The 21,671-nt window shown below is 40.8% G+C and overlaps 1 protein-coding gene across 1 annotated transcript in view; it reads left to right on the top strand.

Annotated features, from left to right (window-relative positions):
* Positions 1–21,671, top strand: part of LOC120534250 (anoctamin-4) — a 384,157-nt gene that overhangs the window by 11,334 nt on the left and 351,152 nt on the right. The gene's annotated exons all lie outside the window — the stretch shown is intronic.

Genomic DNA, 21,671 nt, shown 5'->3' on the forward strand with positions numbered 1-21,671 from the left:
GATTTGGAGTTCTTTTGGAGGACGCGGTGCCGCTTTTGGCTGACTGCGATCAGTCTGCATCAATTTGTCGACAGACCGATCAGTCATTTCCCGGACCTCCTTACTTTTTTGTAGGGAGAGCGGTGCCGCTCATCTCCCTTTTCCCTTCGGAAAACCAAGTCCGTCTTTTCTTGGGTGAAGCCACAAACAGCTGAACATGGAACGTCACCTTCCTGGAATCCTTCGTGGTAGGTCACGTGTCCCTTGCCGGCACCCGTAACGCGGAAGTCCTTCGGGTTGCTCGTTTGCCTGAAAGAGAGCGCCATCGCTTCGGGTTTGTCTTCTGCCTCCCGCAGAGCCTTCGGATGGACATCTGGGAGGTATGTACATGGGACATCATGTGTTAAATTAAAAGATTGTAAAGTACATTCCCAGCACATACCTCGCCGGAGACGTCTTCCTCCGAAATCTCTCCCGAAACTCGTAGCTGCTCCATGGCTCGCCTTGAGCGTAGGCAATGCCGAGCTTTAGACCTCCGCTGTGACTGGCGCTCTGCTTTGTCTTCTTCCCCATTACGGACTTGAAAACAGGGATAGTGGTGTTTTTTCCTGTGTGTGTCGACGATGTCTTCCCGGGGTATTCTGTCCACAATAAATTTTTTTTAAATACAGGTCCTCTGCCAAACTGACGGCCAGAGAATCCTGCCGGAGCTACGCCAATTGTAACAAATTAAGATGCTTCTCGCACCCTTGCACCCTCAGACACCACGTCAGACACTAGGTAAAAGTCCAATAATTATATTTATTTTATAATAAAGTGCACAAAGCACCCTCTACTCCCAAATACTCCAATAAACAATAACCAATAACAAATCCTCCACTCCCAGACACTTAGCCACCCTGCCTCCCAACTCAGCTCATCGTCTGGGAGCTCCCATAGTCCTTTTATATTCCCTGACCCGGAGGTGTTCCTTCCCAACAGTCCACAAGTCCTTATTCCTTCCGGGTCAGGGTAAATGATGTTTTTTCTCACCCCGGAAGCCCGTCGCTCTTCCTATGACGAACTTCCGGGTCATAGGGCATGAAGAACTCTTCGGTCCTCCCTGCAGCTCCCTCTCGTGGCCCCCATGGCATCCAGCAGGGCGGTGCATAAAAACTACATGGTCCATAATGCCCTGCTGGTCTTCTGGGGACCTCCATGCTGCAAGGAGGGCTCCACCTGGCGGCTTGGGGGTATTGGCCGGGGTACATGGCCGGCCATATCTTACAACCTTTTGCATTCAGGCATACAGTGCTACTTAAAAGACCATGGCTTTACTTACTTGGACTTTGTTATTAATGGCACATCTTTGAATTTCAATCTAGGTTCTCACTGATTTTTATCATGTCTTACATTCAAATGACATTTGTTTGTATTATAATGAGGTACAAAGTACTTGCGCAACATCAGCTGTTTTAGAGATTCTGAGGTAGACAGACTGCTAATCAGCACACAAGAACTTCACCTAATACTGTCTCTTTAGCTCGTTAAAGTTGGGAGACTCCCTAGTCATTTTCCAGATATGTTTTATACAACAGTTAACTAGACTTGATGTCTTTCATGTATTGTAAATTCAACAGCTAATCCTAATGCCTCAGCTCGTATATGGATCTTTGTGAATCTAATGATAATCTACACCTGCAAACATGGCTTGCTTGTTTTGGACCATTTGAGATGATGAAACAGAGCCTGCAGCCATTGTTTGTGGATTTATGGAGTTGCGTTGAATCTATAATCATTAAAAATTGCCATACAAAAGAAATGGTTGAACGTTTTGTACTTAAACCACCATTATACATTCCGTGTTTTCTTGTCTCTGCCCTTCTCTAATACAGAGAATCTTATTCATGCTTTGGTTCCATCCAGTAGTGACTTCCGTAACTCTCTGTCAGCAACTTTGCCTTATATTCTATTATCACAACCACTTATTGGTCAAAATTTTGCTGCAGAAGTTCTCACTCTGACCCAAAACAATGACAGCATAATGTGTTTCTTGTTCCTGGCTCCCTTTGAACTTAAGCTTTTTTGTAAGGCAATGTATTTCTTTTAGTATTACACTCATTGTGCTGCTTCAGCAGCACGTGTTAATATTGTTATTAAACTGTTTGGTACGTTCCTACCTCCACCCCCATTTAATTAATACATTTAGTATGTCCCTAGCTCCCTTTTTTGCTATTGGCGCTGCTTTGTTTTTACTTTAGTTCCCACCATATTGTATTTAGGTTAAGGAAATTATCGTCCTTTTACCTTCAAGTTATCAATGGTTTTACGTCCTAATACTTGTATTACTTATGGCAAGAAATCTACATTAAAGTATACAGACTCTCAGCCTTGATTTCTTGGTGAGTAAACTATCTGTCCACGTTCACTACAACCAGTTGGGTGACGCACATGCTGTACAGATTGGGTCTTGGGAGAGAAGCCTCGCTAATACGGTGTTCGGGGACAGAATAATAAAAGGAGGGATTTCTAATGCCTGATCGTGTCAAGCCCGGGGCTAAGCAAAGAACTGTTCCTTAAGTGGTTGTTTTCATTATACATAAAACTCAGAACCCTTTAAATGCTACTAGTCAAGGACTATAAAGCACATTTTGAGAAGTATTATGCCTTTTTGTTAAATATAAACATGGAAGAAGCATTACAGGAGTTAAATAGCATTACTCTCCTTGATCAGCAAAGGCACATCACATTTCTTGAAGTCAAGGTTAAAAAATAGGATAAGGCAGTTCAATGATACTGCATCTTGCTATTCTGTCTCGTCTAGGCACTCTAGAAAATCATTTAGATCTCTACGATCAAATTCCCAGAGATCAGACTTAAGCAACCAACTGGTTTTAGCCCGTGCAGAAGCAGAGGCAGCTAAGATTCAGACTACTTTTATTAAAAAGGAATCAGCCCTTAAGGCAGAAGCAGCTCACATGCAAGCAGAGGCAGAGGCTCAGTTAGAGGTCCTCCAAACGCAACGAGAGGAGGCAGCGGCTTTGGCCAAATTGAGTATTTTGGAAGAGGCCGTAGAGGAAGAGGATTAAGTCAACCATCCCCTCAGGCTGACCACCACAGAAGATCCCGTAAAACGAACTTCCCTGTTTGTCTTAGATCAGAATACTGATAATGCCTTTAAGTCCACAATAGAAAGCTTTATATACAATACCCCAGCGCATAACCTGCCAGAAGATGCCACACCACCCAGTAGGGAAGACCACTCTAATCCACATCCCATTGTGAGTACCATGAATCCCCACAAGTATTCAAAACTCATACCACCTACTGATGCACTGCCAAGACCTTTCCCAGATATAGATAATCAGAATTTCTTTAAACCTCCCAGGAAATGCTATATGCTTCCCGAAACTCAGTTTTCTTTAATGAGTCATGTCGTAAGACACCCGGGCTTTGGACAACCTGAGCTGAATCCATCTGCAACTCCATTTACCTCACTAGTACCTAAGCATGATCTAGATCCATCAGCTACAGTAATCCGCAAGGAATACTTATGGGCATGAAATCAGAAAGAGCTGAAATATCGGACTTTGCAAGGTACATGATCCGCTGAGAACTCATCAATACTGGTCTCACAAGGTTCAATGACCTCCCAGAAAACTATAGGAGCTGGAGATCCACATTTAAGACAGCAATCCACGACTTAGACATCTCACCTATGGAAGAACTAGATCTACTGGTGAGATGGATTGGGCCGCAATTGACTGAATATGCCAAAAGACTTAAAAATGTCCATATAAACAATCCATCCACAGGCCTCACCCTTGTCTAGGAGAGACTAAACCAAACATATGGAAGCCCAGAAGTCATTGAGCTTTCCTTATTCAAAAGACAACAGGACTTTCCTAAACTGTCCAACAAGGATGGCCGCAAGCTTTTGGAACTTAGTGACCTTCTTCTTGAACTTGAAATTGCTAAAACAGATCCATATCTACCCAGTCTCAGTTATTTAGATACTGCTCATGGTGTTTACCCCTTAGTGGCAAAACTGCCATACCATCTTCAAGAGAAGTGGACTTTGGCGGGTTCCAAGTACAAGCAGCAGCATCAAGTATCCTTTCCACCTTTCTCCTTTTTCTCAGAATTTGTTAGACAGATTGCCAAGGCCAAAAATGATCCAAGCTTCTCAATAAATTAAGCACACGTGCCAAGCTCAACAACAGCAAGGTATGAGAACTTGAGTGCTAGACCATTCGTAACACTGGAATCTCAGACAACACATCAACTGCCAGTAAGGATGTGACAGAAGAGAAAATTGACGATTCCAACCATTACTGCCCAATACATAAAAAAACTGCATCCTCTAAAGAAGTGTCGTGCTTTCAGAGAGAAGCCCGTGCAAGAGCGCAGGGAATTTCTTTGAAGGCATGAAATCTGCTACAGGTGTTGTGCTTCAATGGAGCACTTTGCGAGAGAATGTAAGGCCACTGTTCAATGCTCTGAGTGTGGCAGCGACCAGCATGTTACTGCGCTCCATCCAGATTCCCAAGAGGACTCTATCCCCTTCTCCAGGCATGGCGGAGAGAGCTCTGAATAAATGCCAAGGCCAGTATCATCTAAATGTACCGAGGTATGTGGAGAAGGACTTTGTGGAAGATCCTGTGCCAAAATATGTCTTGTGAAGGTGTTCCACAAGGAAACAACCAGAGAAGGCTATTAAAATGTATGCTATGTTAGACGAACAGAGCAATCGTTCACTTGCAAATCCAGAGTTCTTTGACCTGTTCAATCTAAAGGGGAACTCTTCACCCTATACCCTAGGCACATGTGCAGGCCTAGTGAATGCTACAGGAAGAAGAGCAGATGGTTTTATTGTGGAAGCGGTGCGAGGGAACGCACTGTTTCCACTTCCAATGCTGATTGAATGCGACCAGTTACCAAGTGACAGGGAGGAGATCCCCACGCCTGAAGTAGCACGGTGCCATCGTCACCTGAAGCATATAGCCAGCTGTGTCCCACCTCTTGACAAGAATGCTAACATCTTGCTTTTGCTGGGCAGAGACATTCTAAGAGGCCATAAGGTACGTCAACAGTGTAATGGCCCAAATGATGCCCCTTATGCCCAGAGACTTGATTTAGGTTGGGTCATTGTGGGAGATGTCTGCATAAATAAAGCACGCAGACCTTGTAGCATCCATTCTTATAAGACAAGTGTGACTGGAAGGGGGCGTGTCTCTTACTTCAGACAATGCCCATGCCACTATTTCGTGAAAGAGAGACCTAATCTGCACACACAGGTATTTGATAACATACAAGAGCTCGGTATGGTTATGCCTGAAGACGATCTTGGTCATACAGTTTTCCAGACCACCAACGACGACAACAAGGTAGCTCCTTCTGTTAAAGATAAGGAGTTCATCAAAAGTATGGACCAGGAATTCTGTAAACATAGTTCTAACAGTTGGGTAGCTCCATTACCCTTCCACAATCCAAGGCCCATTCTTCCCAATAATCATTAGTAAGCAGTATCAAGATTTGCTTCACTTAAGAGAACACTGAAGAACCGACCAGAAATGAAAGAGCATTTCATAACATTCATGCAGAAAATACTGGACAACAATCATGCCGAACCAGCTCCACCATTGAAGAAGGTGAAGAATGCTGGTATCTTCCGTCCTTTGGCATATACCATCCTCACAAGCCAGGACAAATTAGAGTAGTCTTTGATTCAAGTGAACAGTACAGAGGCATATCTCTCAACAACGTACTTTTAACAGGTCCAAACCTAACTATTAAACTTATCGGAACGCTTACACGGTTCAGGAAGGAACCTATTGCGGTGACAGCTGACATCCAACAGATGTTCCATTGATTCATCGTTAAGAAAGATCATCGAAACTACCTTAGGTTTCTCTGGCACCGTAACAATGACATCAGTGATGTAGTCATAGACTACCGTATGAGAGTTCATGTTTTTGGAAACAGCCCATCCCCGGCAATAGCAACGTATGGGCTTAGAAGAACAGCTAGAGAAGGAGAGGAAGAATATGGCTCAGATGCCCGAGAGTTTGTAGAAAGAGACTTCTATGTAGATGATGGACTTAAATCCTTGCCAACAGCCAAAGAAGCCATCGATTTGGTCAAGAGAACCAAACTGCTCTTATCTCACGCCAACCTTAGGCTTCATAAGATAACATTCAATATTAACAATGTGATGAAGGCCTTCCACCCTGATGACCATGCAAAGGATTTGAAGGACTTAGACCTAAGACTGGATGTACCACCTATCCAACGAAGCCTTGGTCTACACTGGGAAGTGATTTCTGACACTTTTACTTTCCAAGTTTCACAAACTGAAAGGCCATTTACCAGACGTGGAATCCTGTCTGTAGTAAACAGCCTGTATGACCCCCTAGGTTTTGTGACTCCTGTGACCATTCAGGGAAGGGCAATACTCCGGCAGCTCACTGACGGGGAGAGAGATTGGGATTCACCATTACCATTGAACCTAAGGCCAAAATGGGAGATGTGGAAGGAATCCTTAAAGGCTTTAGAACAGCTTCACATCCCACGTTGTTATTTCTCTGCTTCACTGACAACATGTCAAAATAGAGAAATCCATGTCTTTTCAGATGCATCCACAAAGCCATAGCTACAGTGGCCTACCTTAGGGCAACTGATCCTGATGGACAAACCCATGTAGGGTTTCTGCTGGCAAGGGCCAAACTGTTTCCAAGACCTGCACATACCATCCCCAGACTTGAATTGTGTGGTGCAACATTAGCTGTAGAAATGGCCGACTTCCTATTGAATGAGATGGACACTAAAATTGATGTCATCAAATTTTATACAGACAGTAAGGTTGTGCTGGGTTACATATATAACCGCACCAAGAGATTTTATTTGTATGTTGCCAACAGAGTAGAGCGTATAAGGAAGACCAGCAAACCAAAACAATGGTAGTATATTCCGTCTGACATGAATCCTGCAGATATTGCTACGAGATCAGTCCTAGCTGCTCTTCTCGCCAAGTCTTCCTGGTTTGCGGGACCAGAGTTTCTGCTATGTAGGCCTCCTGCAATATCTTCCAGTACCTATCATCTCATAGATCCAGATAATGATCCTGAAATTAATCCCGAAGTTACCTCTCTGCGAACCATGACTCACTCAGCCATAATCCTTGGGTCATGCCGCTTCGAACGATTCTCTTCTTGGATAAAACTTGTTCACATGATGGCTCGTTTAGCCTACATCACTCGGTGTTTCCAGAAAACAAACAAGCCACCAAGTATATCAGAATTTGAGCTAGCAGAGATAAACATCATCCGTCACATACAAGAGGAAACGTTCCCAGAAGAGATGAAATGTCTTAAGACTGGAAAACAGATCTTCAAGGGAAGTCCCCTCTTTAGACTGAATCCCATGGTAGATGATCTTGGCATGCTGAGAGTGGGCGGTCGTTTGAATAGAGCAAGCTTCCTTGGGAAGGAGCAGTACCCCTTAATAATTCCAAATAAACACTACCTAGCCACCTTGCTTATTCAACATCATCATGAGCAAGTTTCCCACCAAGGAAGACACCTCACTGAAGGTGCCATTAGAGTCTCGGGATTATGGATCATTGGAGCAAAAAGACAAATCACCCCCATTATAAAAACGTGTGTCAAAAACTAAGGGGTAGACAACAACATCAACAAATGGCCGACCTACCAGTTGATAGGCTGAGCACAGAATCACCCTTTACCTATGTCGAGCTTGATGTTTTTGGACCATGGACAGTTGCAGCACGAAAAACCCGTGGTGGGCAAGCTAATAATAAAAGGTGGGAAATGATGTTCACTTAAGTGTACAAGCTATACATATCGAAGTGATCGAATCAATGGACACCTCAAGCTTGGTTAATGCTCTCTGCACGTTTTTTTGCCATCAGAGGACCAGTGAAGGTTTTAAGGTCAGATTGTGGAACAAATTTTATTGGTGCATGCAAGTTACAGTTACAGATTAACTCCAAGCGTATCGCAAACCACTTGCGCAGTCAGGGTTGTGAATGGAAGTTTAATCCACCACATTCCTCACATATGGGTGGAGCATGGGAAAGGATGATTGGAATGGCAAGATGGATACTGGATTCCATGTTAATTGATATGTACCCTTCTCACTTGACTCACGAAGTGTTAACTACTTTCCTTGCTGAAGTGACAGCAATAATTAATTCAAGACCTTTAAGCCCAATTTCTTCAGATCCAGAGTCTCCCGTTATTCTAACCCCAGCTGCCCTTTTGATACAGAAAATTGGGATTATTCCAACTCCACATGGAGTCTTTGACAGCCACGAGCTTCTGGAAAAGATGGAGAAAAGAGTATTTGAACCTTTTACAAGACCGCAGAAGATGGCAAGTACAAATACCTAACCTTCAAGAAGGGGATTTGGTCTTACTGAAGGATCACCAAGCTCATCGGATCGATTGACCCATGGGTCTAATTTTAAAGACCATACCCAGTGATGACGGAAGGGTCCGCAAGGTTGAAGTAAAGACTGCCAGGGATGGGACTGTTAAGACCTTCTTCAAACCAGTCACCAAAGTTGTCCTGTTACTTCGTCACAAAGACCAATTCAGTCCCACCATGGCTGATACCGTGAACCTTCAGTTGTCACACCAATCTCCACCATCTTTAGTTACAAAGGTTTTACTTGTGACTATTAAATCTGAGAACTCATTTAAGGTTTATTGTTGATTGTGGCTGTTCTTGTAATGTTAATATTCAAGATTAATGGTGCTATCTGACGATACCAGACGGGGAGTGTGCTGCTACAGCAGCCCGTGTTAATATTGTTATTAAACTGTTTGGTACATTCCTACCTCCACCCCCATGTAATTAATACATTTGGTATGTCCCTTTTTGCTATTGGCACTGCTTTGTTTTTACTTTAGTTCCCACCATATTGTATTTAAGTTATCAATGGTTTTACGTCCTAATACTTGTATTACTTATGGCAAGAAATCTACATTAAAGTATACAGACTCTCAGCCTTGACTTCTTGGTGAGTAAACTATCTGTCCACGTTCACTACAACCAGTTGGGCGACGCACACTCCATACAAATGGGGTATTGGGAGAGAAGCCTCGCTAATATGGCGTTCAGGGACAGAATACTCATACATATAACAAAATACAATTAATGGCACATTATATAATATATTATGCTATCACAACAGGGTGGCATGGTGGTGAATTGTTAGCACTACTGTCTGACCACAAGAAGGCTGGGATTATGTTGTGGGTGTACCCCGTGTGGGGTTTGCATGTTGTCTATGTGGTTTTCCTCCAGGTGCTCTGGTTTCCTTCCATAGTCCAAAGATATTCTTATATAGTGATTTGGCATTGCTGAACTTATGCCCGATGATTAGTGTGACAGGCTCCTGCTGTCCTAGATAAGCAGGTTATGAAGGTAGATGGGCAATCTCACCATTATACTGTATGAATAATAATATAATGCATAAGGTTTGGAGATCATTAAGAGACAAAGTGGAATAAGAGTAAAATGACTGTTGCTATTTTTAATATATATAAATGATTTGGATAGGAATATAAGTAACTAGGGGGCTCTGCCTCCTGCTCACTTCGCTCGCCCACCCCCGGGTTTGGTTTACTGGATATACAATTTAAAGAGATTGTTACATATGCATTATTTTCACTTTTACTTTGTCATTATTTTAAGAGCTGGAAGCACATGAAGCCAAATACAATCCAACAACTGCTAGGTTAGATGTCTGTGGACTTGTTTTAAATGATGTCTCACTGCCTTGTCTTGCGTGACGTTGTAAAAATAATACTTGTCCTTTATTTCCAGCCACGGGCGTGGTTAAATCTCTTTCTCGCTGCTCACGTTGTGAAGGGGTCGGGCTGAACACATGCTAGGGAGATACTGTCGGATCATCTGCTGTCTTTCTGCTGCTGCTGTCGCACTGCCCGTCGATCATTTTAAAGCCTGTACAGCTGCTGTCCTTTTCGCTACTTCGTGTCTCTGCTGCTCACGTTGTGAGGGGGGGAGGGGTTCAGAGGGTGAACACACGCCAAAGAGAAGCGGTCAGATCATCTGCTGGCTTGTTCCTGCTGGTGAGCTGCCTGTTCTGCTTGTCACACTGCCCAATCATTTCAAAGACTGTACAGCAGCTGTCCTTTTGCCACTTTGCGTCTCTGCCACTGGCGTTGTGGGGGTGGGGATTAGGGTGGCTGAACGTACACAAGGAGAAGCAGTTGGATCATCTGCTGGCTTTTTACTGCTGGCAAGCTGTGTGTTTTGCTTGTTGCTTGTCGTTGTTTAAGAGCTGGGAGCAAGTTAAAGTGTCTCTCATGGGACTTCAAATTGTCTTCCGAGAAGATCACATCTCGTCTCCCTGTCTCCCTCTCCAAGATTTTTTTTTATAATAGAGAGACAAGCTGTTTAAGATTTCAGATGATACCAAGATAGGTGGATTAGCAGATAATTTGGAATCCATTATATCATTGCAGAAGGACTTGGGCAGCGTACAGGCTTGGGCAGATTTATGGCAGATGAAATTTAATGTCAGTAAATGTAAAGTATTATACATAGGAATTAAAAATGTTTAGTTTGAATACACAATGGACAGTCAGAAAATCGAGAGTACACCTTATGAGAAGGATTTAGGAGTCACAGTGGACTCTAAGCTATCGACTTCCAGACAGTGTTCAGAAGCCATTATGAAGGCTAACAGAATGTTAAGATGTATAGTACGATGTGTGGAGTACAAGTCCAAGGAGGTTATGCTCCACCTTTATAATGCACTGGTGAGGCTTCATCTGGAGTACTGTGTGCAGTTTTGGTCTCCAGGCTACAAAAAGGACATAGCAGTGCTAGAGAAGGTCCAGAGAAGAGTGACTAGGCTGATTCCAGGGCTACAAGGGATGAATTATGGGGAAAGATTAAAAGAGCTGAGCCTTTTCAGTTTAAGCAAAAGAAGATTAAGAGGTGACATGATTGAAGTGTCTAAAATTATGAAGGGAATTAGTACAGTGGATCGAGATTGTTATTTTAAAATGAGTTCATTAAGAACACGTGGACACAGTTGGAAACTTGTTAAGGGTACATTTCACACAAACATTATGAAGTTTTTTTTTTTTTATACGAAGAACGATAGACACTTGGAATAAGCTACCAAGTAGTGTGGTTGACAGTAGGACTTTAGGGACTTTCAAAACTCGACTTGATGTTTTTTTGGAAGAAATAAGTGGATGAGACTGGCGAGCTTTGTTGGGCTGAATGGCCTGTTCTCATCTAAATTGTTCTCATGTTTTCACCTTCTGCCACCAGAAAAACAGTTAAGCAGGAATACTGTCGCTTTTTTTTTGTCATACCTTATGACTCCCAGCAAACAAGGCAACAAAATTTGAAAATAATTCAAAATATTGTGCAAAATAATACATAATGTATGTTTATCTCTTTGCCAGTGTAACAGTCATTTCCGTGGTAAATCCAAGCTGGCCAGATGTCACCCATATTTTGGAAGTATTGGAACCAAAGTTTTATGTTCAGGTGCATTTCCTGATGCCAACCTCCTTTAGTTGATTTTACAAAACACGAGAAGGGTGGTGACCTTATTCTAACTACAGGTGTAGAGATTCCAAAAATTAAATATGCTAAATCCAGATCCAAATGAACACAGAAACCATTCCTGGATAGGATACCAGTCCATTGCACTTAGTGTACATATAGATGTTTGTACTGTATTTTTGATGTGTGCCACGACTGGTTGAATATGCTACTGCATTTTGAATCATCTGTAGTGAAAAGACAGGAGTCTGGGGCAAAAAAGTTCTTGATTCATCCAATTCAAACAAGTGCATTTATTGAACATAGTCATTTTGCATAAAATATATTGTGGTTCATTTGACCTGCAGATTTATAATCACACGAGCTATGTAACCTGATGAAGACATATAATATCCATCCATTTTCTAACCCGCTGAATCCGAATACAGGGTCACGGGGGTCTGCTGGAGCCAATCCCAGCCAACACAGGGCACAAGGCAGGAACCAATCCTGGGCAGGGTTCCAACCCACCGCAGGACACACACACAAACACACCAAGCACACACTAGGGCCAGTTTAGAATCGCCAATCCACCTAACCTGCATGTCTTTGGATTGCGGGAGGAAACCGGAGCGCCCGGAGGAAACCCACGCAGACACGGGAGAACATGCAAACTCCACGCAGGGAGGACCCGGGAAGCGAACCCGGGTCTCCTAACTGCGAGGCAGCAGCGCTACCACTGCGCCACCGTGCCGCCCCAGACATATAATATAATAATGTAAAATATTTGATTTCTCTTGCCCTATGTGTACTTTTAGCATCTTTCCTCTGTATGTGTTTGAATCTTTCTCGACCGGTGCCACCTCTCTCGAGCGCTTTCCTGTAAAGACAGCTTGTGAGACTCTCATTATTTTTGAGGCACCTTGCTGAACTTGTTTGTCTGCATTTATACTTTTGTCTTTGAATGCGACTCTCTCAGCATGCCTTCTATGCCTTTATTCCTTCTTGTGTATCTCAATCATTTCACACTTCCTCTTTTGATTGTGTCACCAAAGCCAAACTGACCAATTAGAGTGCTCTGAGGGAGAGAACACACACACAAACATACACACAGATCTTAGCGTTTTATTAGTAGTAGATTCACAGTGTGGATCAGTGAGTATTTGATAACTTTGGTGAAGTTTTTTTATTTGAGAAATACGCTTCTTTTTTTCACCATGGTTAGGCCTTTGACCAAGTCAGTCAGTTCTACATTCCTAGAGATAATGCCTGTGCCATGCTCTGAATTATTTCCATGAAGTGACTACACAGCATGAGAGGCTTCTGTGTCAATACAAATAGTATTCTCACCAGAAATCCACCAAACTGTTTAAAAACATCAACACACTATAATAACATTTATGTGTTACTGTGACTGGGTCAGACTCCGGTAATGTGGCTTAATTAGGTTCATGCCTGCATAGGTTTACACTTAGCAGCAGATGAGCACAAGGGTCTACAGCAGGCTTTCCTCAGTCTTAGTCATGAAGGGCCACAATAGTTTTAAGTTTTTGTTTCCACAAAGAAACTTTTATTTAATTAGATGCCCACCACAGTGCTCTATCTGCAGATTGAGAAATTACAGCTAGTACTGATTTTACCTCTTGATGAAATTCATGAGAGATGCTTTCAAGGCACAAAAATCAAGTCTTTCATTTTAGACTTTTTACTTACTAACATTATGTTCTTTCTTTTGTCTTAACAAACTGGTTATTAACAATTGTAAATAATAAGGCAGCCAGGAGTGTAACATCTAATATAAAATCATTTGCACCTGCTTTTTTATCAATAAATTGATGACAGAATAGAACAGCAAATATCCATCCATTTAATTTACATTTCTTAAATGAAAAAATTGGCTGATAATTAAGAAAGTTGTGAGGTCATAAATATACAGTGCCTTCAGTACCATGAATGGAGACCTTAACATATATCTTGTAGGGCAGGAGTGCCCAATACATTGAATGTGATCGGTTGGTAGATCGGAAAGGTAGCGCAGGTAGATCTCGTTGCATTAAAAAATTTTTTTTTTTAAATGTTAGTCTATCATATATCCTCCCTATGGCATTTGCCACTTGATTGACATACAGGGTGGCCAGCCTGAGATCTCTTGGCTTCTAACACACTGGTAATCCCACATGCACGATTAAACGCGCAAGCTATTGCAAAACTCCAGCTATCTAAGTGATCTAGTTAGCCTTCCAATTTATATCGACTAAAGAAGGGATTTTAAAAAAAAATTGTTTGGGGAGGGTATGGGCTTTATGTGGAATTGGAAAAGGATTTTTTTTCTCACAATGCCACAATTGAAGTGCGTTTGTCTGATCTGTCAATCTATCATTGCTATTCCAAAGAAGGAAAATGTGGAAAGGCACTTTCAAACTGTTCATAAAAACTATGAAACTGACTTCCTTCCAAAAAGCGATCTGAGAAAGAGAAAGGAGAGGGAACTAAAATCGCAGTTAATCGGACAGCCGTCATTTTTCACTCAGCTGACTTCAAAAGCAAAGGCAGATACACCGAAGCATTGTTCTGGGTGAGTCACTCGATCATTAAGCATAAGAAGTCCTTCCAAGATGGAGACATGATAAAAGATGCCTTCGTTGAGACAGATGGCTAGGGAGAAATTCCTGCTGAGATTTCAAGACCTCTGGCCTGAGAAAAAGGAGTTTCTCATTGTCATTAAACATGCAGAATACAAGCAACTTAATAACAATCAATGGCCGCTAGACTTGGCATTTTTTTCTGATCTGACCGACATGTTGAATGAGCTTAATTTACAGCTGCAAGGAAAAGAGAAAACCATGGTCAATATGATTAGCTCAGTTAATGCTTTCAAACAAAAAATGCAACATCTGTCCTCAAAGCTGCAGCGCCTTGATTTGAGGAACATCCAAAACCTTGCGTCAGAGCTGGAGATGCAATGGAAGGCGTGTGCGCAACTTGACAGCATACGCTACAGAGCAGATTGAAAATTGTCTGTCAGACTTTATCTAATGGAAAAAAAGTAACGATTTGAGTGTTGTCCAATATAGCGGAGTAAGAGTAGCATTTCTTCTTCACAAATGTACTCAAGTAAAAGTAAAAAGTATAGTGCAGCAAAACAACTCTTAGAAATACAAGTTTTTTAAAAAGTTACTCAAGTAAATGTAGCGGAGTAAATGTAACTCGTTACTACCCACCTCTGATACTCGGTATATATATATACTAGACATTAAGCCCGTTAAAATAACGGGCGCTAGAACAGTAGTGCATAAACATTAGTAGGAACAGTCTATATTAAATGGCAAGGGACCTTGTTTGTGGCTGTAATATTCGTCACTGTATTGTGTGTCTTTAATTTTCTCTCTCAATAATACTGGATTGTATTTCTGTAAAATGCCTGTAATTTTGTCGGACAGTAATACAGTGGAACCTCGGTGGAACCGAAGTAATTTCCCCCATAGGATTGTATGTAAATACAATTAATTCGTTCCAGACTGTATGAACTATATGTAAATATATACTTTTTTAAGATTTTTAAGCACAAATATAGTTAATTATACCATTGAATGCACAGCGTAATAGTAAACTAAATGTAAAAACATTGAATAACACTAAGAAAACCTTGAACAACTGAGAAAACTAACACTGCAAGAGTTCGCGCTATAGCGCTATGAACCGCTTGCTAAAAACACCTTTTTTAATGAGTTTTAAGCACAGGGAAAAAAAGTGAACATTTGAAATATTCGTAATCTAATAAACAACCAAGAAAAGTAACATTGCAACAATGCACGCGTGCGCCTGTGTGTGTGTGTGTGTCTGACTCTGTGGCGGGCCTGCGTGCGTGTCTGTATCTGTCACGGGCCTGCGTGCGTGTATGTGCGTGCGTGCGTGTCTGTCCCCCATGCGGGCCTACCTGTGTGTGTGTGTGTGAGTGTGTCTTTCGCGTGTGTATGAGTGTGTCTTTCGCGCATGCATGCATGCGTGTCTGTCTCTCGTGTGTGCGTGCTCGCGTGCGTGACTGTCTCTTGCACGGGCCTGCGTGTGCGTTCGTGCGTGCGTGCGTGCGTGCATGCGTGCCTGTGTCTCGCGCGGGCCTGTCTGCCTGCCTGCGTGCATGCGTGTCTGTCTCTCCGGCGGGCCTGCGTGTCTGTCTGTCTGTCTCTCTCTCTGTCTGTCTGCACACACAGGGAATGCACAGGAAGAGACTGAACATGTGCCGTGTGGCCCTGGGCATGCGCACTTCACCAGAAGATACACACACGGACACCTGGACGCACACAGGGGTTTTATTAAAGAGGATGATACAGTTAGGTCCATAAATATTTGGACAGAGACAACTTTTTTCTAATTTTGGTTCTGTACATTACCACAATGAATTTTAAATGAAACAACTCAGATGCAATTGAAGTGCAGACTTTCAGCTTTAATTCAGTGGGTTGAACAAAAAGATTGCATAAAAATGTGAGGCAACTAAAGCATTTTTTAAAAATATATATACTGTATAGCATTTTTAATGTAGGTAGATCATTTCGACCTGGTCATTTTAAAAGTAGCTCGCAAGCAGAAAAAGTGTGGGCACCCCTGTTGTAGGGCATAAACATTTCACTTTCACTATATTTGTTGTTTAGTGTGCACACTTTAAATATTAAGATGTGCACTGTAATAAATCTGAGTTTTAACATAAGAGTTTTTGCTTAATCTTTGGACACTTTTGGCTTTACATTCATTCATTCATCCATTATCCAACCCACTATATCCCAATTACAGGGTCACGGGGATCTGCTGGAGCCAATCCAAGCCAACACAGGGCACAAAGCAGGAAACAAACCCTGGGCAGGGCGCCAGCCCACCACAGGGCGCACAGACACACACACTAAGGACAATTTTAGAATCGCCAATGCACCTAACCTGCATGTCTTTGGACTGTGGGAGGAAACTGAAGCACCCGTAGGAAACCCACACAGACACGGGGAGAACATGCAAACTCCACGCAGGGAGGACCCAGGAAGCGAACCCGGGTGTCCTAACTGTGAGGCAGCAGCTCTACCCACTGTGCCACTGCGCCACCCGGCTTTACATTTCTTGTGGTTTATTATTTTTAGTCAATAATCTGGTGACAGTGATTTGTTTTTTTGTCTTGGAATGGTTGCTGCCTTTTTGCCTATGTGTGGCCACAGCGATATTGCTTATAGCTACAATGGCCAATGTCAGTCATATGATTTATTATTTCATCTCATCCTACCTATAAAATTCATAAATACTAGTATCCAAACATTGGATCCTTCTCTTAAAACAATTAACAAAGATTAGTGTTAGTCAGAGGTTATTAAATTAAACTAGTATGATGAATCTGTAACACTTAATTTCACTATTGATTTTTGGCTTTGTATTTTGGCTTAATCGCTTCTTTTGATTTTCTGATTCGCTAGCTCATATTTGTTCCTTCTGTCTCATTTTTTCTGTTGCTCCTGTTATTCCCAGTACACAAGCTCCTTGACTGGAGATTATAACATTATGCAACACTTTAGCCTGATACCCTGAGATATGTGTGCTGTATTAAAATGTCACTCTTTTTACTATTTTTTTTTAGTAAAATGCAGCTTAGTCACATTACTTACAAGGTTCACTTACTGTGTAGAGTTTCTCATGGATTTCATAGTAATATGAAAGTTGATTTGTACATTTACAGTATATGCTTCAAGGAATTTAAAATAGACATTGAATATCTATGCCCCCTTAGTTTTTAGATTTTATAAATGTTTCCCATTTTTTGCAATCTTAAGAAAAAGACAGCTGAATTTTCCTTCTTCTCCTTTCTCTGTGAACAAACGTGTGCTTTGTGGTCCTGGGATTTCCCAGGATTGGAGTTGCCATTTTTTCCCTATGTCTGTGTGGGTTTCTTCCCACTGTCATCAGACATACAGGTTAGGTGAATAGGCTATACTAAATTGTCCCTAGTGTGTGGGATGTGTATGTGTGTGTGTGCATTCTTCCTGTAATGGACTTGTGCCCTCTCTAGGGTTTGTTCCTGCCTTGTGCCTGATGCTAGTTGGGATAGACTTCAGCCCCCATCCTAAACCCATGACCCTGAACAGGAACAATTTGGTTCGAAAATGACATGACAGACTGAGCAGTGTTAATTGCAACTTTCATCATTCTTTGGGATGGTTGCTTATATTTGAGCTCATCTGCACTGCAGGGAATTTGACTTTTAAAAACCATGTACCTTATATAACCTTTCATAGTTGTTATGTTTCATTTTACTAGTGTATCATTTCAATTAACTAAAATTCCAAATATTTAATTTAGCCAATATTAACTCATCTGCCTATGGAAATAATTTGGGTAAATATATGCAGCATGTTACATTTTTTTTACCAATGGAATATTTCTTCAGAATAATTTCAAAAAGATCACTAATGTGTATATTTGTGTACAAAGTAGGTAACAGGCAAGGATTTGTTTGGAACATAAATGGTAAATTAGGCTTTCAAGATACCAATATAGTATACAGAGAATTATATATTGAATATGCTAGGCAAAATTGTACAGTAAGGTAAAGTAACCTGCTGATTCATGCTGACTAATCTTTATCACATAGCAGAATTTAACCTCCTGATCCTCCCAGCAACCCCAAACGCATATCAAGGTGCATTTTAATGTTGCACATCTAATTTAGAGTAATACACAATAAAATGAATAATTTTAGGACACTGTGAATGATATAACAATTATTTACATAGCATACTTTCATACAAAAAATGTAGTTCAAAGTACTTTACAAAAGAAAGTTACGAGAAAAGAAAAGAATACGATTAGGTAATAATATTAATGAATAAGCAACAAAGAAAAGGAAATAAATCCATGCCGTTTTATACAACATAGATATTTAATTAGTATAAATACGACGTTGTTATATACCATATCATAATTTAAGTCTCCAAAGATGAGTCTGGTGATAAGGTCTGAAGGCCAGGAGGACAGAAAAAAAAAATCTCCAGGTAAGCTGGATAAAATAATTAGAATGTATTAGGACTGTACTGCATTTTGCTAAAAGTATAATTAATATGATTGTGGGGTCATGTATCATTCATGCCCTAACACAACTTCTGCAATGGTAACATGGGTTCCTCTTTGTGTACGTTATCTTTTGTTTTAGAATGTCATACAAACTAACAGTTTGCCTCTATATTTATTACATCCACTTATTTCAAGTTCACACACAAACAAAATTCAAAAATAAGAAGTAAACAAACCTGACAGCATCGGCCTATATCGTTGGAAGTGCTTCTGAGATGTCTTGTGTTTTCTGTTTCAGATATGTATCCTGCCATTTGAAAGCTATACATCTGTGTTTTCTGGCAAACAGTGCAGACATCACTTTACAGAAGTGCACATACTGTAACAGATAGTGGAGACTGGGTAATAAAATCTAAAGCTGACAGTGTATATTTAAATGTACGCAGTGCTGCTGAAGTAACAAAATGCTGCATCAACAGAACAGAAAAACTTTGTTGTGGGTTTTGATGTTATTTAAATAGTTATAAGGTGAAGCTTGTCACTTTGGAAGAAACAATCATCTTCAAGTTAGGATTTCTTATTTATTTTTGGAAAAGCAGAGATAGAATACTAATTGGAAACTGGCAACTGAATTATAAATTACAGCATGTAGAATAAAAATATGGATGTACAATATAATAAAGACTTCAGGATTTGTTTCATTTCACAGGTACAATATACCATTTTGGACACAGTATGTCTGTTTTTTGCCCTTAACTACTTTCTCTTTAATACATACTGTAACAAATTATCTTGTAACATTTATACATCTGGTATTTCTTACACATCTAAATCCTTTTCCTAGTTAAGTAAAGAGTTTCCAATCACCTTTTACTTGATCTAGGTGCTTTGTCAGCAGTTTGAAATGTTTCTTTTCTCTTCTCTGATTTTAGCCCTTTGTGCTTGTATTTCTTGAAGATGACTAATTTTATGCTTGTCCTTCTTACATGATTTGCCTGTTTTGACATCTGTTTGTTCCAGTTCCTTGTCACTAATTTGCAGTCAGTTTTTATTTTCCACCATATTCCTCATAATCTCAAAGCACTTGTGTGATGGCCAACATTAAACTGATTGAACCCCATGAGGGTTTTAACTTACTGTAACAAAGGAAACACCATTGATTGATTACACTCCTTCATATATTGTTTTTAACAGCTGTATTATTAATACATACAACCATAAATAATACATTATTCTGCAACATGCTTAATCTAGTTCAGCGTTTTGGGTGGCCAGAACCTGCCCTGGCAAGATCCTGTACAAGGCCAATTTGCAATTTATAGTCAACCTAGCACATACTATATACATTGTGATGCAGGAGAAAACTGGAGTATCCAGAGAAGATTCCAAGCAGATGCAAAAGAATATGCAAATTCCACACAGATTCTGCCCTAACCATGTTAGATCAACTTCTCTGTGCATGATGCCACTATGCATTTAAGTGGTGAAACAAATTTGTCAGCATAGTTGGCTGCAGATGCAGTCAATCTATTGTTCTTCAATAGATAATCTAATTAAACAGTGTCTTTAGTGGAGGTTAAAAAAGTAATTAAATAAATGAGTAATTCACACAGTTAAAATATTTGGGTTAAAACAAGTCAGGGATGTGTCCCTTTTAAAAACCCTTATCAGCCTCCGTGCTTCCGTCTAAAATTGTATCTCTGCTGCTCACCTAACTAGGTCTGCTCGGCCCACAGAAGAGGCCCTCTGAGAAGTGCAGTCTTCCCTCAAACTGGTTTTCACTCCAGCTGCCTCATTCGGTCACCACTTGGTGTGCCAAGCCCTGCTTATGTTCCTCCCACTGTCCCTTGGTCTTCAGTGTGAAACCCAGAAGGCCTACTTACTTCCCCTATCGTCCTACAGCTTTCAGCAAGGGTTCCCTTAAAGTGGGTGGTCACTCTTGCCACTTGTGCACTCAGCAGAAGAGCTCTTGCCCCATGAGTGCTGTCTGCCTTCTTATCCTACAGGGCCACTTCCTGATGGCTTGTCTCCTTTTTTGCACCAACTCAGCTTTATCCTGACCTTTCTTTCTTTTCCTCCATTGTACCTCTGGACTACTCTGTTTCCTTTTAGAACATTAGAACAATGTACAGTATTCCTGCTTAACTGTTTTTCAGGTGGCAGACGGTGAAAACATTAGAACAATTTAGACGAGAACAGGCCATTCAACCCAAAAAAGTTTACCAGTCCTATCCACTTAATTCTTCCAAAAAATCATCAAGTGTAGTTTTGAAAGTCCCCAAAGTCTTACTGTCTGCCACACTACTTGGTAGCTTATTCCAAGATATTCCACCCATCTGCAAACATCACCCTGAACTCCCATTTTTATTAGTTTGATGCCCAACCTCTCATGTGGTACCTTATCAAATGCTTTCTGAAAGTCAATATAAATAATATCATATGCTTCACTTTAGTTATTGTACGAGTCATTTTTCCCTTTCTTTAGGGGATTATCTAAATTAATTTGGACCTACAGTAGAAGTTTAAATTTTCAGTTTTTATGTAATAATGTATGATTAATGACATACTATTGACTTTTTTTTTTTTTCATTTTTATTACTATTTAATTTAATATTGTTTCTTTGTATCAGTATACTGCTGCTAGATTATGTGAATTTCCCCTTGGGATTAATAAAGTATCTATCTATCTTAAAAAAGTTAATGTCAAGAATCTCCTAAAAGAGTTCATGTGAGTAGTATCCATTTAGCCTAATTATTGCCAGTTAGTCTGTGGTAGACAGGTATCCCATCCAGATTTGGTTGCAGACTTGCACCCACATACTGCTAGGACCTTGGCTTCCTTTGACGTTGTTGTTGACGAAATGGGATTAGAAAATAAACGAATGAAAAGAATGACCCTTTAGTCATCTCTAGATGATGTGCAGCAGAAACCTCATTGCCCCATTATGTGCTGTACCATATTATAGAGATATTAATTAGAAGCATGCCCCATTCTTCTCTAATAAGAGGTTTTGAAATAAATCTCCTTACCAGCTGTTGTAATTATACCTTCCTAAAGTACAGTAACTACTTCATTTATTATGCTTTGTTACTTTTAATATACATTATGTTATCTC

Source organism: Polypterus senegalus, chromosome 8 (assembly GCF_016835505.1).
Source record: "Polypterus senegalus isolate Bchr_013 chromosome 8, ASM1683550v1, whole genome shotgun sequence".
Taxonomy (NCBI): Eukaryota; Metazoa; Chordata; class Cladistia; order Polypteriformes; family Polypteridae; genus Polypterus; species Polypterus senegalus.